This window comes from Phalacrocorax aristotelis, chromosome 8 (assembly GCF_949628215.1).
Source record: "Phalacrocorax aristotelis chromosome 8, bGulAri2.1, whole genome shotgun sequence".
NCBI classification, from domain to species: Eukaryota; Metazoa; Chordata; class Aves; order Suliformes; family Phalacrocoracidae; genus Phalacrocorax; species Phalacrocorax aristotelis.
In genome coordinates, this window is record NC_134283.1 from 15,733,120 (window position 1) to 15,744,570 (window position 11,451).

The window sequence follows — 11,451 nt, forward strand, 5'->3', positions numbered from 1 at the left end:
AAAAACAATCTTGGCCTGCATCAATAACTGCAATGAAACCAGGACAACATTCCCCACGTACTTCAAAATTCAGACTGCTTGTTCCTGTGCAACCGCTATAGTACAACCTACTTCATGCTTATGCCTCCAGCTTTGAGTCTCTCTTCTTAATATCCTTTCCATGTTCATGACTGCAAGTTTAATAATGATCAGAACTGGAACTACATCCAGTAAGTAGCAAATCCACAGTTTCATTACTGTGAAATCAGTCCTACTTTTTCTCTCAAGAGTACAGTGGATCTTGCAAAAATCTGTAACTACATTTGGGGCAGTTTACATGGAAATCCTGCATGGCCATGTGGCTGCAGTTGTGCATTCCTGTGGCATATGACATACTGCTCCAGATGGTGCTAAAGGCATAGGACCTAAAGTACATTTACCTCCCACTGTAAATCATATCTTACCTTTCCTGAGGTAGTCACATCTTGGTGACACTATATGAATGCAAAAGATGGGCTTTTCAAAAATATAAGTGCTAAAGACACACTTTCTAATGTATGTGAAGCACTGTGGTCTTTCAGAGGTACTTATATACTTCTGAAAATTCTGTAGAGCTCCTATCTGTATCTTTAGACCCCTAAGTACCCTGTAAATCTGCTGAGCACCTTCTGGAACAAGAACTGCCCTGCTAAAAAAAGAGAAGCTGAAACTACTGGAGCACTATCCATTACAATTGGATGAGTTGGAGGTAAGGAAATATTTGTTTATACCTTCATGTTATCCACAAAATTATCCTAGATGTAAAAAACAAACCAAAAAAATGGAGTGATAGCTAGATGAGTATCACCCCTACTGGAAAACAGAAAAGAGAAGGATAAGAACATTGAGCTCAGCTAGTTTGATTTCCTCAAATGGACATAATGCTTCTTCTTAAGATTATTAAACAGGTTTATTATATTAAACACCAAATCACAACAGGGAAATAAAACATATAGTGTATTGCCATAACTTTAAAAATGTCTATATATTAACAGGCAACAACTATATATAAATATATGTATGTTATATATAGTGATGCAAATATAACATTTACTTGCCCCCCCCCAAAATTCTGGAAACATTGTGAAGATAACAACCCCAATAGTACAAACTGTACTGTACTGTCTCTACAAGATCTTTTCCTATTATTTTCTCTACTACTATTCAAACTACAGGTTTTCCAAATTACGTAAGCAGACCTCTCTCTGCAAAACCCTTGACTTTTTTGCACTTTACTCTATCCATCAATAGAAATAACAATATGTACTTCTTAGAAATAATTCTCTAGAGATTACAGGTGAAGAATCCTCTGTATACCCCAAGAATTATCATTAGTCTGTAAATATTTTGTTCTGCAGCACCTTTAAATGGATTTCTGCCTACAAAGAGCTTTTGTAAATAGTTTAACAGTAACTCATCTTTGCAATTCATAGCACCACATTTTGATATGGGAATAGTTTTAGGGCTCCTTGACGGCAGTCAACTTAAGTTTTTGGAAAAAACATACACAGGTAAAAGTTCACTCAAGTAAGTGTGCTACTTTATATCAGGGCTGATAGATGTAATATTTCTCTCCAAGCTAGATATAACCTAACTAGCTCAAATAGTATTTAGGCACCTGAATATACAAATAAGAATCATAGTAAGATTTTCAGTAGTTATTTTTTAACTTTTAAATTAATTCTACTCTGCAGAGTTCTCATGGGGAATGAAGCCAAGACAACCAAAAAATTGGTCTATCCAACTACCTGCTAGTTTATTTATAAATAAACCATAAATAGCTACATTATTTTTTTCACTAAAACATTATGCTATACCTCACTATTTAAGATGCAAGAAGATGGCTAAAACCAACATAAAAATGGACTTGCAAAGACATACAAAAATGTCACAGTAAAAATTATTCTTATAAATTAAGAGTTGGTCACATGTTTTTCAAGCTCAAAAGTCTGGCTTTCCACTACTGGTTTGGTTTCTTCCCCCTCAATCACTCTTCAATACATTAGAATCAAATACAAACCGTTGCAGGCTTACACCAAGGCAATAACTTACATAGATTGCGAAAACAAAAAAACTGGTAAAACGCAACAATCACAACTACAAGATAACTAGAAATTAGAAGGGAAACCCCCAAATTTTACATGAAAAAGCAGCCATCAAACTCTTCATATGCCTGCATCACCTTCCCAGTTCTTTAAATTTTTGATTCAGAATGCAGAGTCTTCATGACATGGCCTATCTTTTACTCTGAATTTGGAGGTCAGATGGCATAGTGACCATCACACCTTAATTCAGCTGGGTCTGTCAGGTATTTCCATAATACCAGTTACCAATCATTCCAGTGTGTATACTCTTCGCCTGTGAGCTAAATTACGTTGTCAGTGCATAGCCTTGCTTTAGGAGTCATGGGGGAGTGGGGTATCATAGATGTCTTCAATATAATGTTTGCAGAAAGCTTCAGGGAACAACCTAGTTGAAGGGGAAAATACAGATAAGGTTACAGTCCATCACAGTGTGTGCCATATCTTCTCTCCCTCAACTCTGTTAAGGGATGGTAAAACCCTTGCTGTTTTTAATGTCTTAGCAGGAAAGTCTTGGAAGCAGGTTTGCCTTTTTGCAAGTGCAAGGATTGCAAGTGTTGCCCTGATGAGCTGCATAATGATAGGTCCTGATACAGACATTCAAACACTCTAAAGCAAATACATGCGTAAGAGCCACACAGTATATATAACATTTTTTTCTTCTGAAATAGGCGCATGTTTCCTGTTGTGCATATTTCTAACATTGTTTGGTAACATAGAGGGTCAAATCAATTAACAGAAGAGACAGTTCTCAGAAAGGCAGTTAACTCAAATCAAATGTTAGAAAGTACAACATTTTAAACCTGTTAAACTGGTATTGTACAGTAGGATATGACTTAAGACTCAGCTCCTTCCATAATTACAGTCTGTACAGAGACAGAGTGAGACAATAGCGTTGTCTATGTCAGTTTGGTAAGTTGTTACAACTCACAACACAATCTATTCTGAAATATAAACACGGTTTTCAAATATACTGTCGTATTTTCACTTGTGCAATAGATCTTGCCCCATATACCCACTCACTGTTTCAGAGACTTCTGCTGAACACTGATTATCATATTTCCCACCCTTCTACACACTGATATATGATCAGACCTTCTGCTCCATGTCTGCATTCGCTAACCACAAGATAGCCTTAAACAAGATTCTAACAGACAGACTTTGTGCTTGTTTCACCCAGCAAGAAACTGGAAAGGAACCATCATGACTTCAAATTTTCACACTTTATTTTTAATAGTTTTATAGCAGACTATAGAACTGTTCACTTTATCATGTAAGGATGTTATTCTTTGGACTGGAAAGACCTTTCTAGATAGAGCAGCACACAGCACACAACCTCTACTGTTTGTTTTGACACCAAACAAGGTATCTCCTTGCTCAACACCTTGACTTCTTTTATTTAGCTGAGTTAATCTTGTGTATGAGTGCTTCTGTATGTTTACAGCGTTAGGAGATACTATCTTAATGAAACTTTTTCAAAGTACACCTCCCCTGTATTGGGGGGGGTGGGGGGAAGCAGAATATATGCATGCAACACTAGTATTTAATCCATAACCATCACAACTAAATAGCAGTCCTAGTACCAAGAAGGTGTCACATATACCTTAGATGGGAAAAGAGATGTGGATTCTACTTCTGTCTCTGCCACTGCAGCACTAGCCATTGGCAACTCTGCTAACTCTTCACTTCTCCTCCTCCCACCTAAGGGCTTAGGAACAGATGCACACAATTTTAGGCAGACTCCCATTACATCCTTCTTACTAGGTAACACTGGGCTGGTTCTGGCTGAGAAGGGGTTAATTCTCACTGTGGGGGGTCGGCTACCTTTCCAGCTTCCCGCGCTCTGCGGGAGGCTGGGAGGAGCAGGGCCACGGCGGGAGCGGCTGACCCTGACTGGCCAATGGCATGTTCATTCCATACCATGTGACACCATGACCAGTATATTAAGGGGGGGGGGCGCAGTTGGCAACACGGTGGGAGGCCCAGCGTCGGGTGGGCGGGCGGCTGTGTCGCGTGCGGTTTGTTCCGGCAGTTCGTTCCCCTCCTTTCCCGCCCCCCCCGGGTTTCTCGCCTCTCGTTGTTTCCCTTTCCATTGCATTTTTTTTTTATTTTAATTATTAAACTGTTCTTATCTCAACCCACGAGCGTTACCCTTCTGATTCTCTCCACCATCTACCGGTGGTGGAGTGAACGAGCGACTGTGCGGGGCTGAGCTGCCGGCTGAACCACAATAAACACTCACCATTCGTGCATTATGATGCAAATAAAAGACAAGCAAAAGCCTATCAGTGAGGAGAGAAATAAAGTGCTATATCATTTTTACAAGAACATTACAAACTCATTTAAACTGCTTTATTATTTGTATATAATTAAATATCTTATTAAAAGAAATCATAACCTCCCCATCCAAATAGCTCCTGAAGCAGCAATTACATTCACCTACCAGAAGCATTTGAATAATGTCCCTGAAAAGCCTTGAGACTAAACCCACCAGATGGGTAGATAAGATATTCTGGGCTTTTGCATGAATTATTTCAATTCATCATAATTTGGAAGACTCATAGCTGCTGTAATATTAGAAAGCTTAATTTGATTTCTGTTTATAAAGTAGGGCTTTGATGGATGCTATAAAACAAAGGATAACCATCTAGCTACTATATATTCTCTGCATTTTGTTGACAGCAGAGAACTGAGGGCTCTGACTCATGACCTACAGCAGTTTAAACGAATATGCCAGCTGTGACAACTGAGAAACCAACACACAGCACTCCTGCAGTAGCAAGGGTAGCTGAAGTGAATCTCTTGCAAATAACAACAGTAATATTTTAGCCCACTACAGCATACACCACTTATGAATCAGAGCCCTAAATAATTTTTAGTCAAAACTAACATATTGAATGGTTTAAAACAAAAATAATTGTATGCACCCACTGAACTCTGCAAATTAATTTCGTGGTCACACTAGCATTGTCTTAATTTTTAGTGCTACCTCATTAATTTACTCAAAAGTCAGTTTCTGGCTCAGCCCTGGAAGCGAAAAAAAATTGAACACTGAAGCTGAGTGTAGATGTTACATGTTTCACATCATAAGTTACATTCAGCCCTGGAAATTTCTCTTTGGATTAGGTACTAGCTGCCGACAGATAAGCAGGCCAAGAAAATAAAGATTTGGTTAAAAGTTAAAATATAGCAAATACTATTTCCCTAATGTAGAGAACACTTGGGTAGCTGCAAATGCAACAGAAAACATTGTTTCCAGCAAATGACAAGTATTAGTATTTTAATGCCCCTTCACTTCAGAATGTCAAGAATGTCATTATCCATATTATTGGTGTTCTGCCAACAGGAGATCTGGCAAAGGACTCTCTTTAATTCAAGGCCCTCTGCTGCAAAGATCTCCCACAGAAAAGTATTTATAGACCACAATGTATCTCCTCTTCCTCTCAGAAAATATTGCCAGACCTCCATGCTCTGCCTTTTAGATATCCGCAATTTTCTTCTGTCTTTGCAAAACACACACTTGACTTGGGTTCATTTGGATCCAAGGTGCAGTAACGCTCCTTAAATAAAGAAGTCAGACTCAGACTGGCTTCAGTATCATTTAGTCCTGTGGGCTCCTAAGTCACTGTCCCAGCGAAAGGGCTGGCCCCTTCCTGCCTCTGCTTTTGGATTTTGCTTTACTGTTCACAAGTTTCTGGCAAAACTAGACAGCCAGCCCTGCTCTTGGCCTGTTTGTTATGTGCATCCCTGAGCCAAGAAGCAAATGAAATGTAACATACAGCAGTAAGGATACCAATAAAAGTCTAAAACAATACAATTAAGCATACAAGTGAACTCCTGCACTAAGACAGGGTAACAGTGCAAATACTTACTATGCCATACATCATCCCATAACATCCTACATTTTCTCTGGAGGTCAAGCATGCAACAGGTTTACATTTAAACTGAAGAGTTAACAAATGCCTCGCTCTGTTAGAAGAATGTCAGTACTGGTATTTCTCTCCAGAAACTGTTTTAAACTGTTTTGTGACCATCAAAATCATTATATTAAAGAACTGAAGCAGTCACAGTTTGGATTCATCTTCAAAATTAGTTTTAAAAAGGGTGCGTGTATGTGTCTATACCAGCATACATGCAAGTCAGCTTTTTTTTTTACTTTTTACTAATAGCCTCTGAGCTCTGAGTAATATTTTTCTCAGCAAAGTTTTCTCTTAAAATTAATAATACTAAAATTACTTACTTCAAATATTGTATGCTTATTCAACAGCCAGACAGAAAATCATACATTACTTTGGATTAGAATCACAATGATTCCTATGCTTAGTGACAAATGATAAGAAAATAAAACTTAATTGGTATAGATCAGCCAGAGATCAGAACTCTAATTTCTTTGGAACATAGTTTCTATTTTTTAATTAAAAATATGTAATAATTTAGTTATGTACATTGAAAGTATAATTTCTGAAAGAGTTAAAAATGTACTCAAGTGGAGACTGCAAAGGGAAACCAATGCATTCAAAACCAATTTCCTCTTAAAAAATGCTTCCTTTGAAATAGCCATTTAAAATAATAATGCAATCTTACAGAATTTATCTAGCCATAAGGCAGATCGCAAAAGTTGGTTTGTCATACACAGATGCAGAGTTTCAACAGTAGAATGGAACCACATTCTAAACATAAGTGCATACACACAGAGGTGAAAAATGTACATACCTAAAATCCATGTTTTTTAAGATTCATCGTCTATCCCTTTTATGTGAACATTGTAGTATTTCCACTGTATGGACAGGCACTTTCTCTGCTGTTGCAAAAGACAGTTCAGAAATGCTCTTTCAAAACACAAACTACCCTAATAAGGCACTGCAAGAGAAAGGAAAAACAGCATCACCAGCACTGAATACTAGGACTTATTTGTAGTTTTGCTTATTTACAACCAGAATAAAACTATTTACATTACATAATACCTAGCTTAAAACTTAGAGAAAAAACTTCTTTCGACAATAAACTATTGAATTTACTACACAAAAATCTTGTGCTCGTCCTCACACCATGAACCAGAGTCAAATTCTCAGGACTTTATCCTGGAGACAGACATTCTATAAAATGTTAAAGGCAGGGAGAGGGTAATGCCGCATCATTCACTCAGAGGGGATGGTCCCTGTTATTTTCCACTCAAAACACTGCTTCTAGTTGTGGGTTTTTTTCAGCAACCAAAGGTTGAATAGCATGAAGCATACTTTAGGCACATACTTTCGAGAAAAAAATGAAGATTACAACATATGTATGCTCACACCAGCACCTAAAAAATGAACATGTACACAACCAGGATACACGTAAGTGAAAGAAGACTAGTTCTTCAACAAGCATGTTCACACATGCACACAGGCTCCAGGCAGTTTAAAGGAGCCTATAGCTAATATCAGCCTGAGCATAGAGAGAGAAGGCCATTTCCCTTTAAAATTGAGAACAAACAAACAAAGCCCAAAAATCACACTGGGGTTCTGTCTTTCCTTTATTAAGTAATTGTGTGACTTTGAAGTGATTAATCTATTCCTGATTAAGTCCAAGTATGAATATTTATTTTGGCATAAGAACATAATACTTAACATTTTTAAGCGTAGCTCAATCATTCAGGACAAGAAAAACAAACTCCAAAAAACTCTGCCATCAGCTGCAGCAAAGCAATTTATAGGAACAGAAGCCTTGCTCTATACTGAGGTAAAAAGCTTGAATCCCATCTCCTTTACTACAGAAAACTACAGCATTTACACCATTAAATCATAGCCCCAACAAGAAACACATTTGATTATATCTTTTAACAATCACTTGAAACCAGAAGTACAGTACACTCTCGACCTCTCTGGCACCCCTCACTTGGTATATAGGCTGTTCAGCACAGCAGGCTACCTGCAGCTTGCCATCTCAGTTTAACACTGACATTACTGTATTTTGTCAAGCCTAGTGGTGCGCATAGAGCAGTGAGATTTAAGCTCACCCAAACCGCATGCGGAGCTGAGGACTTCACTGTCACCACATGGTCTGCCGCCGAGGAGGGGTTTGGCTTGCGCTCCATCATACCCTGCCGCTTTCCTGCCAGCCTCTCTCCCCTCAGTGTTTCTCGTTCATTCGCTCTCAACCTGCCTCCTTCAGCGGCAAAACTGGTCCAAGGCACAGAAAACCAGCACAGCTGCTGCCCAGGCTGCCATACAAGCTTGCAAAGCCTTGCCTTAAGCACTGTGCCGCCCTCCTGTGTCCTCACGTCCCTTTTCCCGCCCTTCCTCCTTCCCTCCCTCCCTCCCTCCCTGCCACAGCTCACCTGAGGTGAAACAAGATGGATGCCCTCAGAGGCCTCATTTTCCACAGCAGCAGGGTTGTTGTTGTGCTGGTTGCAAGGCAGATGATGCTGGAGCCAGCTGAGCAAAATCTTCACATCAGCCATGGGCATCTACCTAGGCAGATGTTGTGGTGGGATGAGGAGGGATTTACTGAGGAGCTTGTTGCTGCAGTGAGGCTTGGGAGCTTGGTCACCACTTCTGTCTGCCATACTGAGCAGTTTTAGGCAAGTGGGTCCTTTCTTGTGCCTCAGTGTCTCTGAAAGATAGGAACGATTATGCTGACTATCTGTGTAGAACATTTTGGTTGATAAGAAAAAAGATTCTTGTCAAATACTCTCCTTGGCAATTCTGTAGTCCCTCTTGTCAAAGCCCTTTTCTTTTGTTTTCCACCCATTAAAAGCTAAGCATTATCTCAGATGTGTCTATAAAAAGAATGGGAATTATGTAGTAATAATAGTCATGCTACTGTCTGACCCTCTGCGTGCTCATTCTTTGTGTTAAACAAAAGGTGATTTACAATTATGTTGTTTGCTTATAATTAATAAATTAGTATTTTTTCATAGGCAGAAAGAACACATGGGCACTTGGTGTATACCCAGTGTGTTACTTGCTGCCAATAGACACTGTCTTGTCCTCAGCAAATTTGTGAATGGACCTATATAATGCTCCCATGTGACTGTGGAAAAAAACTTGTTCAGTTCTGCAACATTCTCCTCCTAGATATTTTTACCTACTCATATTAAAGTTTTCATTTTAACCTTTTTCAGTGAAGAACAGCTTTCCCAGATATCACAGTATTTTAACAATTTTTCATGTTTTTCTTTCTTCATAAAGTTACCATTAGGAAATATTATTTGCAATAAATACATTATAGTTCATATTTTTAAACTTATGTGATTCTTCTCTTAAGTTCAGTCAGCTCTGTCATCCAAGATGATGGGAAAGGTGCCTGGAACACACAAGGCATTAATACTGATAAGAAAAAAACCCAGCCCAAATACCACATTATGGGACACTCTGGGAAACACTACAAATACACTTCACGGCATTAGGTCAGGTCCTGCAGGAATGACAAGTTCAGGCTCACCATCAGTGCAGAACTTGCTTATAAAACCATGTCGTTCACCGTATGCTTCGATTGACAGGACAGAACGCAATAATATATATCTGAAGTGCAAGCTGTCTGGGATTGGGAGCACTGCAGGAAGCAGAGCAGAGAGCTCTAAGAGCATTGCTTAAAGCTGGATCTCGCTGGTCCCGAACTGACAAATCCAGAGTGCCTTGCGTATCTGAACCACGCTGTTTGCTACATAAGGATCACAGCAGAACTAGACAACAGTTACACATTAGTTATCACACAGACAATTACATGAATGCATTCAGGCAATGATTATATTTTATTGTTTTAGTATGGAGCTAGGAGATGATACATATATCCAGGATTTTGGGTTTTTTTTCTTGCCTATTGGCTGGGTCTTGGCACCTTTTTATTATCACAGGTAAACTCAGGGCTGCTCTGTTCAGGTAAAAGTAGTTACTTATCTGAAGTTATAAATCTTATCCTAGAAAAAAGGGAAGTTCCAAGCAAGATCAAAGAAATATTCCTTTAGCTTCCAATTTTAGTGGAAATACAAAGAAATTGAAAGCTGTATTAGCGATATATACCATCTCACAGAAAATCACTCTATTCTAGGGATCAGGAACATTCTGGCTACATTTGGACTTAGACTTGACCTCTTCCTCTGCTCATTCCACTCTGAGCACTTTGTACAGTTCATAAAAGAGAATCACAGACCAACTTTCTTGCATAAAAAAGCATATTTTCTTTGCCATTAAAAAAAATCCAAACAAAAAACTTGTTCTGTTGGGTCCAAGAAGGCTTTTTCGGTTGCTGTGTTTCATGCAGCACTTGTTCGGTTGTGCACTGAAAGAGGCTCGTTATGGATTTTTATGGACAGCCATACTTACAGTAAGTAGGCTAATAGGGAACTAAGAACAAGTGAAAACAAAACTGGAAGACACTGATGGTTTTGTTCTAAGTGCAGTTGAGATCCCACCCTGGGTGTTCCTCCACCATATGGCATAGCATTGCAACAGCTCCACCCGTTTTCCTCAAGGAAAATTCAGACCATCCTGGTTATGTTTGTCATCTTTCACGTTAACAGAGATGCAGCATTTAAAACTCAAAGTTGAAGGGACAACTGAACCTAAAAAAAATAGAAAACAAAGAACCTTTGGCCTCACTTGGTATCATTTGACATGAACTTTATCTGTGACAGCCTGCTTTAATGTCCAGCAATAAGTTTTTGCCATGAAAATCAATTAATTTGTCGTCTGTCCTCTACCTGGGAAAAAGTGGTAAGATTACAGGTTTTAGATAGCTAGTATCTCCCAGCTAGGCTTCTTGTGTCATGCAAAAGTAATCAGCTACTACGCTGTTGAACACTTGATGCTATATTCCTCTTTAATTCCTTACAAATTGGATGTTCAGCATAGAAGCGAACAGCACATCAGCATTTACTAGCATTAATATAGTTCCCTAATTCACTGCTGTGGAGTGAAGAGTTTACATACTTCACCATGTCTCCCACACTAGATAGTAATCAACATGGTACTTATCTTTTGCTGCTCCTGCAGTGACATACTCCAATTTTTATCTCCTACCTCCCTTGTGACAAATGAAAACAAACCCACACTTATCTGCATTTTATATACATATATATATGTACTGCACAGTTGTTTCAGTTTTGAGTACACTAACATGCAAATGAGATATGGAATAATTTGTATTGTTCTTGGCCCACTTTGATTCTCCCAGTTGCCTCTAGAGGAACTTATTAGGAATTAAGAAGCTGACCCAAAGGTTCCCATGCCGCACTCCAATGCAGACCTAAACAGAATTATTCAATTCACCACTGCTGTCCTCCTTAGGATCCTATCCCTGTTAAGGAAAAGCCCTTCACTGGTCATAATTTATTCCCTTTCTAATTAAAATGATACCAACTCCAATCAGTGTC

The 11,451-nt window shown here is 38.8% G+C and overlaps 1 protein-coding gene across 3 annotated transcripts in view; it reads right to left on the reverse strand.

Annotated features, from left to right (window-relative positions):
* Positions 1 to 8,351, reverse strand: part of LOC142061039 (E3 ubiquitin-protein ligase SIAH1) — an 80,247-nt gene extending 71,896 nt beyond the window's left edge. Inside the window, exons 1-2 of one of the 3 annotated variants that reach the window (XM_075101551.1) lie at positions 8,095 to 8,351; positions 6,813 to 6,959 (exon numbers count right to left, since the gene is read on the reverse strand). The gene's annotated coding sequence lies outside the window, so the exon portion shown is untranslated. The remainder of the gene's footprint in view (positions 1 to 6,812; positions 6,960 to 8,094) is intronic. The other 2 variants (XM_075101550.1, XM_075101549.1) reach the window with 2 other exon arrangements.
* Between the last annotated feature and the right edge of the window lie 3,100 nt (positions 8,352 to 11,451).